Source organism: Triticum urartu, chromosome 1, assembly GCF_003073215.2.
Source record: "Triticum urartu cultivar G1812 chromosome 1, Tu2.1, whole genome shotgun sequence".
Lineage (NCBI taxonomy): Eukaryota > Viridiplantae > Streptophyta > Magnoliopsida > Poales > Poaceae > Triticum > Triticum urartu.
In genome coordinates, this window is record NC_053022.1 from 353,401,598 (window position 1) to 353,415,354 (window position 13,757).

Sequence of the window (13,757 nt, forward strand, 5' to 3'; positions counted from 1 at the left end):
AAGCGCATCGCCCGCTCCGGCCGCCGGCGCCAGCACGGGGGCCAGGGGGCTCCGAGCCCTGGCCCCAGCCCTGCAACGGGTACGATGGCCGGACCAGTTCAAGCCAACGACGTCGCCGCGCTACGGCGGCGCGACTGATCCGCTGGCCTTCTTGCTGGCGTACGAGGAGGCCATCCTCGAAGCTGGAGGTGACGATAGGGTCATGGCCAACTGGCTCCCCATGGCCCTCACCGGCGCTCCGCGCGCATGGCTGCTCCACCTGCCGGGAGCCTCCGTGGCCTCTTGGGAAGAGCTCCGCGGCCTCTTCCCCGCCCACCAAGCTACACCAGCACCCCCGGTCGTCGCGGCCCTCCTGGGTGGCTCGCAGGCGCCGCCTACAAGTCACCATGTCAAGCCGTTCATCCGCCGGGTCAGCGCCGCTTCCACGCGGCAGGGGGCTCTCCCGGACCGGGCGGCGCCCAAGGCCGGCCTGACCTTCAGCTTGGAGGACCACCCCTCCAACTCGGCCTGCTCGGGTGCGCTCCCCATGATGTGCACACCCACCATCTGCCAGGTGGCCGTCACCAGAACTCTCATTGATGGCGGTGCGGGCCTCAGCGTGCTCTCGGTTGAGGCCTTCAACCTCCTCTGCATACCCCTGGAACGGCTGCAACCCAGCCGGCCCTTCTCAGGCGTTGGGGGCGGATTGTCTAGCTCCTTGGGACAGATCCGGCTCCCAGTAACCTTCGGCACCTACAACAACTTCCGCACGGAGCTGGTCGACTTCGACATCACCCCCATCGGCCTCCCCTACAACGCCATCCTCGGCTACCCAGCGCTGGCCCAGTTCATTGCCGCGACGCACCCGGCGTACAACCTCATGAAGATGCCCGGGAGCAGCAGTGTCCTCACCGTGCACGGGGACACCGGAGACGCGCTGCGAGTGCTCAAGCTCGCCTTCAAGATGGCGGCGTCGGCACAGCCCGCCGACTCGGAGACCCCCGAGCCCAAGGGGGCTGCACCCGCCAAGAAGAAACAATTGTTCACCCAAGACAAGGCAGAAACCAAGCAGATACCCGTCGATGAGGACGGGTCCACCAATGCCACTTTCACCATAGGCGCCAACCTCGAACCCGAGCAGGAGGAGGCCCTGGTCGGGTTCCTGCGCGCAAACAAGAAGGTATTCGCTTGGGAGCCTGACCAGTTGGCGGGGATTCCTAGGAGCGTAATCGAGCATCACCTCAACGTGTGCCCCAACGTGCGCCCTGTGAAGCAGAAGGCAAGGCGGCGGTCCACAGGAAAGCAGGCCTTCATCGTCCAAGAGACCCGCAAACTAAAAGCCGCTGGGGTCATTCGCGAGGTCCAATACCCGGATTGGTTGGCCAACCCTGTCGTTGTGCCAAAGAAGGGAGGGAAGGAGCGCATGTGTGTCGACTTCACCAACCTCAACAAGGCATGCCCGCAAGATCCGTTCCCGCTCCCCCACATCGACCAGATCGTCGATTCCACCGTGGAATGCGACCTGCTATGCTTCTTGGATGCCTTCTCTGGGTATCACCAGATCAAGATGGCGGTAGAAGACGTCGAAAAGACAGCCTTCCTAACCCCGTGTGGAGTGTACTTGTAACACCCTCGATGCGACTATAGCTCCCATGTGTCGAGGCACGACTTAGAGACATAATCGCATTGAAGGCATATGTCGCAAGTTAGGCAATCTTCACAACATCCCATGTAATATGAATAATAAAGGGGAGAACATAGTTGGCTTACACTCGCCACGTCAATCAAGAACATAAATAACATTACATCATCCAAACACTCATGGCCCGACTACGGCGCCAAAATAAAAGAGAACCCAACATGCGACACGGTCCCAATCACCCCCAACTGGGCACCACTACTGATCATCGGGGAAAGGAACACGTAATAACGCTGAGAGTCCTCGTCGAACTCCCACTTGAGCTCGTACTCGTCACCTGGAGCGGAATCACCTGGACCTGCATCTGGATTTATAGTATATGTGAGCCACAGGGACTCAACAATCTCGCACCCTTGCAATCAAGACTATTTAAGCTTATAGGAAGGAGAAGGCAAATATATGTGGAGCTGCAGCAAGCGACTAGCATATATGGTGGCTAACTTAATCGCCAAAAGAGAGCGAGAAGAGGAGGCAAAGCGTGAGCGAGAATCTAGAGGGTAACCTCGCAAGCATTACTCCAACACCGTGTCCACTTCCCGGATTCCGCCGAGAAGAGGCCATCACGGTAACACACTCAGTTGACTCATTTTAATTAATTAAGGTTCAAGTTATCTACAACCGGACATTAACAAATTCCCATCTGCCCATAACCGCGGGCACGGCTTTCGAAAGTTCAATCCCTGCAGGGGAGTCCCAACTTAGCCCATGACAAGCTCTCACGGTCAACGAAGGAATAGACCTCCTCCCAAGATGTTCCGATCAGACTCGGTATCTCGGTAATTCAAGACACTTCGACAGGTTAAAACAAGACCAGCAACACCGCCTGAATGTGCCGACAAATCCCGATAGGAGCTGCACATATCTCGTTCTCAGGGCACACTCAGATAGGTCAAGCTACGAGTAAAACCAACCCTCAAGTTTCCCCGAGATGGCCCCGCAGGCTGCCCGGTTCGGACCAACACTTAGAGGGAGCACTGGCCCGGGGGGGTTTAAAATAAGATGACCCTTGGGCTCCGGTAACCCAAGGGAAAAACAGGCTAGGTGGCGAATGGTAAAACCAAGGTTGGGCATTGCTGGAAAAGCTTTAAACAAGGCGAACTATCAAGGGGTTCCCATTATAACCCAACCGCGTAAGGAACGCAAAATCCGGGAACATAACACCGATATGACGGAAACTAGGGCGGCAAGAGTGGAACAGAACACTGGGCGAGAGGCCGAGCCTTCCACCCTTTACCAAGTATATAGATGCATTAAGATAGCAAGATAATATAATGATATCCCAACAAGTAAATAAAAGATGTTCCAACAAGGAACGGCCTCCGATCTTCACCTGCAACTAGCAACGCTATAAGAGGGGCTGAGCAAAGCGGTAACATAGCCAATCAACGGTTTGCTAGGACAATGGTGGGTTAGAGGTTTGACATGGCAATTTGGGAGGCTGACAAGCAAAAGGTAGGCATCGTAGCATTGGCATAGCAAGAGCGAGCAAATTAGCATAGCAAAGATAGTAGTGATTTCGAGGGTATGATCATCTTGCCTGCACAGTTGTCAGAGTTGACTGGATCCTCACAAGCAAACTCAACGGGCTCCTCGCTAGCGAACTCATCTCCCGGCTCTACCCAAACAAGACAAACAAGCAACAAGGATACAATCAACCACGTGCAAAACTCAAACAAAAGATGCAATGACGACATGCTACGCGGGATGCGATGCGGGATGCAAAATGCAAGATATGATAGGAAATGTATGAACCTGGCCTCAACTTGGAATTCCAAGGGTGCCACTGGAAAGACGAGATGAAATCGCTTGAAAACGATATAAAGAACGCCGGAATCGGAGTTACGTTTTGGAAATGGCAAGCGATTCAAAATTGACTCCGGTCTGCGATTTACAGCAAGTAGGCATCTAAATGCAATGAGATGAACATGCTACAGCCACCAAACATGACAACAAAATACATGGCAGGGATGCACACAAGATTCTTAACAAAAGTCTAGCACTGAGCTACGGCCAAATCATCCATTATGAGGTTCAAACAAGCATGGCAAAAACGCAAATGCAAAACAGATCTCAGACTTAGTGAAATTAACACTTGTCTGAAATTTCAGATCACGAAACCCTCTTCGGAGCAGCAAAACAACATGATACATGACCTGATTAAGACAAGTAAGAACATGGCATGGAGCTACTCAACAAGCTTAACAAAAGACCCAAAGTGACCTGGGGCCAAAAGGGTTAACAAAATATACTAACGGGCACACGAACATAGCTAAAACACAATCAGTTTTCAGACTTAGTGAAAACTGAGACATGCTGAAATATAACTCACGAGGGCATGTAAACGAGCTCGATGCACTCACTACGGAGCAAGTCATGGCAAGGCAAGCATACATCCATGAAGAAGGCACAAAATTCTAGCTAGACATGGCAATAACAATGACATAGCATGCACGGATCAACTACAACAACGCCGGCAAAATCGCAAACGAGTTGACGATCTGCCCAGATTCACCTTGAAGCAAAAGTAGAGCTCGATTGACTCAAGCTAGGGTGCTCCATAATTGCAAGTAAAGATATGGATGGATAGAGCATTACACGATTAAAAAAAACTCCTTTACTGATCATCCTCAAAAGAGGCATGGATCACTAGGAAACAGCAAGAACATATGGCATCATGAACTAAATAATCCCAGACTTGGTGAAAACTACTAAGTCCCTGAAAACAGATTTACCGGGTGCCTCACTTTGCAAGCTTGCACAAGTCACCACATAAATCCTAAAAATGCATGGGTTGCACCTCTGGATAGATGAAAAAATCCTTAACAAAACATATGAAGGACTCACAGGCATAGCATGCACACAATAATCATGGCAAAAATGACAAAAGTCTAAGATGAACTAGCAGATCTGACAATTAACTCACGAAGCCTCCTTCTAACAGAATTTCGGGCATCAAGATTCACTCAAATGAAAATGATGCAATGGAATGAAATTATGTACTCGTCGAGGCGAACATTTTGATATGCTATATGCCCAAATCGGAGCTACGGATGCGAAGATACGACCGGTCAAAGTTAGCATAAAAAATTAGGGGGAGAGGGGAAAAGTCAACCGTTAGGGTTTTCCAGATCTCAGATCTGAGATGCCCGCGGAACGGGGTTCGCCGGAACAGTAGCTCGTCGGAGATCCGTCGCCGGACTTGGCGCGGAGGGAGGAGGAGGTCGCGGCACCGGCCGAGGGCGTGGAGGGGCGGCGAGGCCGAGGCGGTGGCGGTCGACGCTGGCGATGGCCGAGGCGGCGGACGCGGCACCGACCGGGAGAAGGCGCCGGGGAGCTCCGGCAGTGAGCAGCCGGAGATGGCGGCGCGGTGGCACCGGCCACCGGCGTGGGAAGAAGCGGCGGCGAGAGGAGGGGCCGGGAGGCGCTGCGGCGGCTCGGGCGATGGGCCTCGGGGGCCGTCCCCGGGCCTGGCGGGCTCGCGGCGGCGGAGGCGGTGACTCACCACGTGGCGGCGCGTGTGTGGCTGCGGGCGGCGGCGGCGGACGCGTCCGGCCGGGTCGGACGTGTCCGGCGCGGCGCGGAGATCTTTTTTTTAGCTAGGGTTTCATGGGAGGGAGAGATCCGAAATGGAGGGGGGGGTGTATTTATAGGCATAAGTGGAGCTAGGAGAGTCCAAATGAGGTGCGGTTTTCGGCCACGCGATCGTGATCGAACGCTCTAGGACATGGAGCAGAGTTTGGTGGGTTTTGGGCCAAATTGGAGGGGTGTTGGGCTGCAACACACACGAGGCCTTTTCGGTCCCTCGGTTAATCGTTGGAGTACCAAACGAAGTCCAAATGGTACGAAACTTGACAGGCGGTCTACCGGTAGTAAACCAAGGCCGCATGGCAAGTCTCGGCCCAATCCGGAAATATTTAATCCCCACACACGAAAGAAAGCTAGAAATGACCACCGGAGGAGAACGAAGCACCGGAATGCAAAACGGACAACGGGGAAAAAGCTTGAATGCATGAGACGAACACGTATGCAAATGCAAAACACATGATGACATGATATGAGATGCATGACAACGAAAAACAACACATGGAGACAAAGACCCGAACCCGAGAAATAAATATAACTTAACGCCGGAAACGGCAAGAGTTGGAGTACAAATTGGGAAAGTTATATCCGGGGCGTTACAACACTCCACCACTACGAAAGGATCTCGTCCCGAGATCTAGGACTAAAAGAACTCCGGGTACTCAGAACGGAGGTGATCCTCGCGTTCCCAGGTAGCTTCACGGTCGGAATGGTGTGACCACTTGACTTTGAGAAATTTGATTGACTTGTTGCGAGTCTTGCGTTCAGTCTCTTCAAGAATAGCAACTTGGTGCTCACGATAAGAGAGATCTTCTTGGAGCTTAGTGTCCTCGAAATTGATGGTGCGGTCAGGAGTCTTGAAGCACTTTCGAAGCTAAGAGACATGGAACACGTCATGTACATTTGCAAAGTTTGAAGGAAGCTCGAGTTGATAGGCGAGGTCGCCTCTCTTGCTGACAATCTTGAAAGGTCCACGTATCTAGGGGCAAGCTTCCCTTTGATACCGAAGCGACGAGTACCTTTCATAGGAGAGACACGGAGGTAAACATGATCTCCAATCTCGAAAGCCAAATCACGGTGCTTACTATCATAGTAGCTCTTCTGACAGGATTGGGCTGCTTTGAGGTTATCACGAATGACTTTGCACATTTCTTCTGCTTCTGTGATTAAGTCATTACCCAAAAGCTGACGTTCACCGGTTTCAGACCAGTTGAGAGGGATACGGCACTTCCTGCCATACAGAATTTCAAAAGGGGCCTTGCCCGAACTTGCTTGAAAACTGTTATTGTAGGAGAATTCAGCATAAGGAAGACAATCCTCCCACTTCATGCTGAAGGAGATCACACAAGCCCTGAGCATATCTTCAAGAATCTGGTTGACACGCTCGACTTGACCGCTTGTTTGAGGATGGAAAGCAGTGCTGAAGCGGATGTTAGTGCCCATGGCCTTCTGGAAAGAATCCCAAAACTTCGAGGTAAAGATGCTGCCACGGTCTGAAGAGATCACTTGAGGAATACCGTGCAGAGAGACAATACGAGAGGTATAGAGTTCCGCCAATTGAGCTGCAGTGATCGACTCTTTGATAGGCAGAAAGTGAGCCACTTTGGTGAGCTTGTCGATGAGAACGAATATAGCATCATTGCCACGCTTGGACTTTGGAAACCCAGTCACGAAGTCCATCTCAATGTGGTCAAACTTCCATTCCGGAATGGCAAGAGGTTGGAGGAGACCTGCTGGCCTTTGATGTTCTGCCTTCACTCTTCTGCAGACATCACATTCATTCACGAATTGAGCGATCTCGCGCTTCATTCGAGTCCACCAATAAGCTTGCTTAAGGTCCTGATACATCTTCATGCTCCCAGGGTGGATGGAGAGGAGAGAATTGTGAGCCTCGTTCATAATCACTTTACGGAGGTCACCTTTGGGCACAACAATACGATCCTCGAAGAAGAGAGTGTCCTTGTCATCAAGGCGGTAGCACTTGTACTTGGACTGACTCTTGGCAATCCCAATCTTCACCTTTTTCACCATAGCATCAAGAAGATGGGCTTGGCGAATCTGGTCTTCTAAGGTAGGAGAGACTTGAAGGTTGGCGAGGAAACCTTGAGGAACAACTTGCAGATTAAGTTTGCGGAAAGCTTCACAAAGCTCGGGTTGATAAGTCTTAAGAATCAAACTGTTGCAGTAAGCCTTCCTGCTCAAAGCGTCAGCAATCACATTGGCCTTGCCTGGAGTGTACTCAATACTCGGATTATACTCTTGAATCATTTCGACCCATCGAGTTTGCCTGAGGTTGAGATTAGGCTGAGTGAAGATGTACTTGAGACTCTTGTGATCAGTGAAAATGTTCACTTTTCTTCCCAATAGAAGATGTCTCCAAGTCAAAAGAGCATCCACAACTGCCGCCAACTCGAGATCATGGGTGGGGTAGTTCTTCTCATTAGGCTTCAACTGGCGAGATGTATAAGCAACAACTTTCTTCTCTTGCATCAATACTGCGCCAAGACCTTGGAGAGAGGCATCACAAAAGACCTCGTACGGCTTGGATTCATCAGGCGGAGTCAGAACTGGAGCAGTGATCAATTTCTCTTTCAAAGTGTTGAAAGCAATATCACACTCCGGAGACCAAACGTACTTGAAGTGCTTCTGAAGAAGATTTGAGAGAGGCTTCGCGATCTTGGAAAAGTTTTCAACGAATCTTCGGCAATAGCTTGCTAGACCGAGAAAACTGCGGAGTTGCTTCACATTCTGAGGAGGTTCCCAATTCACAATAGCAGACACCTTCTCAGGATTCACGGCAATGCCCTTGGCAGAGATGATATGACCCAGATAAAGAACCTCATAGAGCCAAAATTCACACTTGGAGAACTTGGCGTAGAACTGATGTTCCCTGAGCTTATCAAGCACCAAACGCAAGTGTTTGGCATGATCTTCCTTGTTCTTGGAGAAAACCAGAACGTCGTCGAGATAGACCAAAACGAAGTCATTGGTGTAGGCGTTGAAGATGAAGTTCATCATGCGAGAGAACGTCAGAGGAGCGTTGGCGAGGCCAAAAGACATGACAGTGTATTCATATGAACCAAAGCTTATTCTGAATGCTGTCTTGGGAATATCTTCTTCAGGATTCGGAGTCGTGCGCGTTGGAGGAGCCATCCTGAAGAGGTTGACCACCATTAGCACATTGATAGATAAATATTGAAGCTGAATCCAACGGAATGAAAATTGCAACATATAGTCTTCACATCCGAACAAAATGAACGAATGCATTCCTCTTGAAATGGTCACATGTCCATAAATTGAGAAGCCACGTAGAATTAAGGTAGAGAAATAAATCAACAAGGTACGGCTCAAGAACGAATAATCGGTAAGAAATCCCAATCTCAAACCAATATCCGTGGAAGAAGAACTAGAGCTACTAGAATTCCCACCTATGAAACTCCCGAACCTTTCCGGTTATGCAATCAGGTGTTGGGGATATAGGGGAAGCATAATATCTCACCCAAACTAGCAAATCCTACATCCAGCTGTATCCATCCTTCAACACATAACCAAGAAAACTTCGGAAACCATCTACCTCAACCTTCGAAAAGCATCCGTTATACAAGTTATGGCGATACTCCCGAACTCCCACCCCAGTACTGGGTGGCGTCGAGGTTATCTCACCAACGAACTGCATAAAAGAGATTTTCGATGTCGGCGAACATATCTCAAGTATTCCAGAATTGCAACGATAAAATTATGATGACAACACCTCAGAGCTCAACTCCCCGGGACACTTCCACTAAACCCCTGACAGGAGGCACCAAGACAATGTTCTCATCATAAGCCATCGGAACGATTCCAAGATACTCGCGTGATCCTAAATTTTTTTAGTGAAATTTGAGAAGAGAAGAGTCAAAACTCTACGTCAGGATGCCTTACTAGAGCGATGAGGAGACTGGGAAGTAAAAAGAATTCCAAAACTCTCCGATATATAATTCCTAAAGACTCAAAACATTTTTCTAGACACAACTCGGCCACTAAAAACGATCAAGCAATGGGGCTCCTAAGGTCGGGGAAGGCTCTAATACCAACTTGTAACACCCTCGATGCGACTATATCTCCCACGTGTCGAGGCACGACTTATAGGCATAATCGCATTGAAGGCATATGTCGCAAGTTAGGCAATCTTCACAACATCCCATGTAATATGAATAATAAAGAGGAGAACATAGTTGGCTTTCACTCGCCACGTCAATCAAGAACATAAATAACATTACATCATCCAAACACTCATGGCCCGACTACGGCGCCAAAATAAAAGAGAACCCAACATGCGACACGGTCCCAATCACCCCCAACTGGGCACCACTACTGATCATCGGGAAAGGAAACATAATAACGCTGAGAGTCCTCGTCGAACTCCCACTTGAGCTCGTACTCGTCACCTGGAGCGGAATCACCTGGACCTGCATCTGGATTTATAGTATATGTGAGCCACAGGGACTCAACAATCTCGCACCCTTGCAATCAAGACTATTTAAGCTTATAGGAAGGAGAAGGCAAATATATGTGGAGCTGCAGCAAGCGACTAGCATATATGGTGGCTAACTTAATCGCAAAAGAGAGCGAGAAGAGGAGGCAAAGCGTGAGCGAGAATCTAGAGGTACAACCTGCGCAAGCATTACTCCAACACCGTGTCCACTTCCCGGACTCCGCCGAGAAGAGGCCATCACGGTAACACACTCAGTTGAATCATTTTAATTAATTAAGGTTCAAGTTATCTACAACCGGACATTAACAAATTCCCATCTGCCCATAACCGCGGGCACGGCTTTCGAAAGTTCAATCCCTGCAGGGGAGTCCCAACTTAGCCCATGACAAGCTCTCACGGTCAACGAAGGAATAGACCTCCTCCCAAGATGTTCCGATCAGACTCGGTATCTCGGTAACTCAAGACACTTCGACAGGTTAAAACAAGACCAGCAACACCGCCCGAATGTGCCGACAAATCCCGATAGGAGCTGCACATATCTCGTTCTCAGGGCACACTCAGATAGGTCAAGCTACGAGTAAAACCAACCCTCAAGTTTCCCCGAGGTGGCCCCGCAGGCTGCCCGGTTCGGACCAACACTTAGAGGGAGCACTGGCCCGGGGGGGTTTAAAATAAGATGACCCTTGGGCTCCGGTAACCCAAGGGAAAAACAGGCTAGGTGGCGAATGGTAAAACCAAGGTTGGGCATTGCTGGAAAAGCTTTAAACAAGGCGAACTATCAAGGGGTTCCCATTATAACCCAACCGCGTAAGGAACGCAAAATCCGGGAACATAACACCGATATGACGGAAACTAGGGCGGCAAGAGTGGAACAAAACACTGGGCGAGAGGCCGAGCCTTCCACCCTTTACCAAGTATATAGATGCATTAAGATAGAAAGATAATATAATGATATCCCAACAAGTAAATAAAAGATGTTCCAACAAGGAACGGCCTCCGATCTTCACCTGCAACTAGCAACGCTATAAGAGGGGCTGAGCAAACGGTAACATAGCCAATCAACGGTTTGCTAGGACAATGGTGGGTTAGAGGTTTGACATGGCAATTTGGGAGGCTGACAAGCAAAAGGTAGGCATCGTAGCATTGGCATAGGAAGAGCGAGCAAACTAGCATAGCAAAGATAGTAGTGATTTCGAGGGTATGATCATCTTGCCTGCACAGTTGTCAGAGTTGACTGGATCCTCACAAGCAAACTCAACGGGCTCCTCGCTAGCGAACTCGTCTCCCGGATCTACCCAAACAAGACAAACAAGCAACAAGGATACAATCAACCACGTGCAAAACTCAAACAAAAGATGCAATGACGACATGCTACGTGGGATGCGATGCGGGATGCAAAATGCAAGATATGACAGGAAATGTATGAACCTGGCCTCAACTTGGAATTCCAAGGGTGCCACTGGAAAGATGATATGAAATTGCTTGAAAACGATATAAAGAACGCCGGAATCGGAGTTACGGTTTGGAAATGGCAAGCGATTCAAAATTGACTCCGGTCTGCGATTTACAGCAAGTAGGCATCTAAATGCAATGAGATGAACATGCTACAGCCACCAAACATGACAACAAAATACATGGCAGGGATGCACACAAGATTCTTAACAAAAGTCTAGCACTGAGCTATGGCCAAATCATCCATTATGAGGTTCAAACAAGCATGGCAAAAACGGAAATGCAAAACAACATGACTTAGTGAAATTAACACTTGTCTGAAATTTCAGATCATGAAGCCCTCTTCGGAGCAGCAAAACAACATGATACATGACCTGATTAAGACAGGTAAGAACATGGCATGGAGCTACTCAACAAGCTTAACAAAAGACCCAAAGTGACCTGGGGCCAAAAGGGTTAACAAAATATACTAACGGGCACACGAACATAGCTAAAACACAATCAGTTTTCAGACTTAGTGAAAACTGAGACATGCTGAAATATAACTCACGAGGGCATGTAAACGAGCTCGATGCACTCACTACGGAGCAAGTCATGGCAAGGCAAGCATACATCCATGAAGAAGGCACAAAATGCTAGCTAGACATGGTAAGAACAATGGCATATCATGCACGGATCAACTACAACAACGCCGGCAAAATCGCAAACGAGTTGACGATCTGCCCAGATTCACCACGAAGCAAAAGTAGAGCTCGATTTACTCAAGCTAGGGTGCTCCATAATTGCAAGTAAAGACATGGATGGATAGATCATAACACGATTAACAAAACTCCTTTACTGATCATCCTCAAAAGAGGCACAGATCACTAGGAAACAGCAAGAACATATGGCATCATGAACTAAATAATCCAGACTTAGTGAAAACTACTAAGTCCCTGAAAACAGATTTACCGGGTGCCTCACTTTGCAAGCTTGCACAAGTCACCACACACATCCTAAAAATTCATGGGTTGCACCTATGGATAGATGACAAAATCCTTAACAAAACATATGAAGGACTCACAGGCATAGCATGCACACAATAATCATGGCAAAAATGACAAAGTCTAAGATGAACTAGCAGATCTGACAATTAACTCACGAAGCCTCCTTCTAACAGAATTTCGGGCATCAAGATGCACTCAAATGAAAATGATGCAATTGAATGAAATGATTTACTCGTCGAGACGAACATTTTGATATGCTATATGCCCAAATCGGAGCTACGGATGCGGAGATACGACCGGTCAAAGTTAGCATAAAAAATTAGGGGGAGAGGGGAAAAGTCAACCGTTAGGGTTTTCCAGATCTCAGATCTGAGATGCACGCGGAACGAGGTTCGCCGGAACAGTAGCTCGCCGAAGATCCGTCGCCGGACTTGGCGCGGAGGGAGGAGGAGGCCGCGGCACCGGCCGAGGGCGTGGAGGGGCGGCGAGGCCGAGGCGGTGGCGGTCGACGCCGATGATGGCCGAGGCGGCGGACGCAGCACCGACCGGGAGAAGGCGCCGGGGAGCTCCGGCGGTGAGCGGCTGGAGATGGCGGCGCGGTGGCGCCGGCCACCGGCGTGGGAAGAGGCGGCAGCGAGAGGAGGGGCCGGGAGGCGCTGCGGCGGCTCGGGCGATGGGCCTCAGGGGCCGTCCCCAGGCCTGGCGGGTTCGCGGCGGCGGAGGCGGTGACTCGCCACGTGGCGGCGTGCGTGTGGCTGCGGGCGGCGGCGGCGGACGCGTCCGGCCGGGTCGGACGTGTCCTACACGGCGCGGAGATCTTTTTTTAGCTAGGGTTTCGTGGGAGGGAGAGATCCGAAATGGAGGGGGGGTGTATTTATAGGCATAAATGGAGCTAGGAGAGTCCAAATGAGGTGCGGTTTTCGGCCACGCGATCATGATCGAACGCTCTAGGACATGGAGCAGAGTTTGGTGGGTTTTGGGCCAAATTGGAGGGGTGTTGGGCTGCAACACACACGAGGCCTTTTCGGTCCCTCGGTTAACCATTGGAGTACCAAACGAAGTCCAAATGGTACGAAACTTGACAGGCGGTCTACCGGTAGTAAACCAAGGCCGCATGGCAAGTCTCGGCCCAATCCGAAATTTTTTAATCCCCACACACGAAAGAAAGCTAGAAATGACCACCGGAGGAGAACGAAGCACCGGAATGCAAAACGGACAACGGGGAAAAATCTCGAATGCATGAGATGAACACGTATGCAAATGCAAAACACATGATGACATGATATGAGATGCATGACAACGAAAAACAACACACGGAGACAAAGACCCGAACCCAAGAAATAAATATAACTTAACGCTGGAAACGGCAAGAGTTGGAGTACAAATTGGGAAAGTTATATCCGGGGCATTACAGTACTGCCACACATGCATGCCCTTCGGGCTGCGTAACGCAGGGGCGAACTTTCAGCGGCTGATGCACATCACCTTAGGCCCGCAGTTCGGGAAGAATGTTGAGGCTTTCGTCGATGACATTGTGGTGAAGTCTCGGGAGGCCAGGACCCTAATACAAGACCTGGAGGAAACC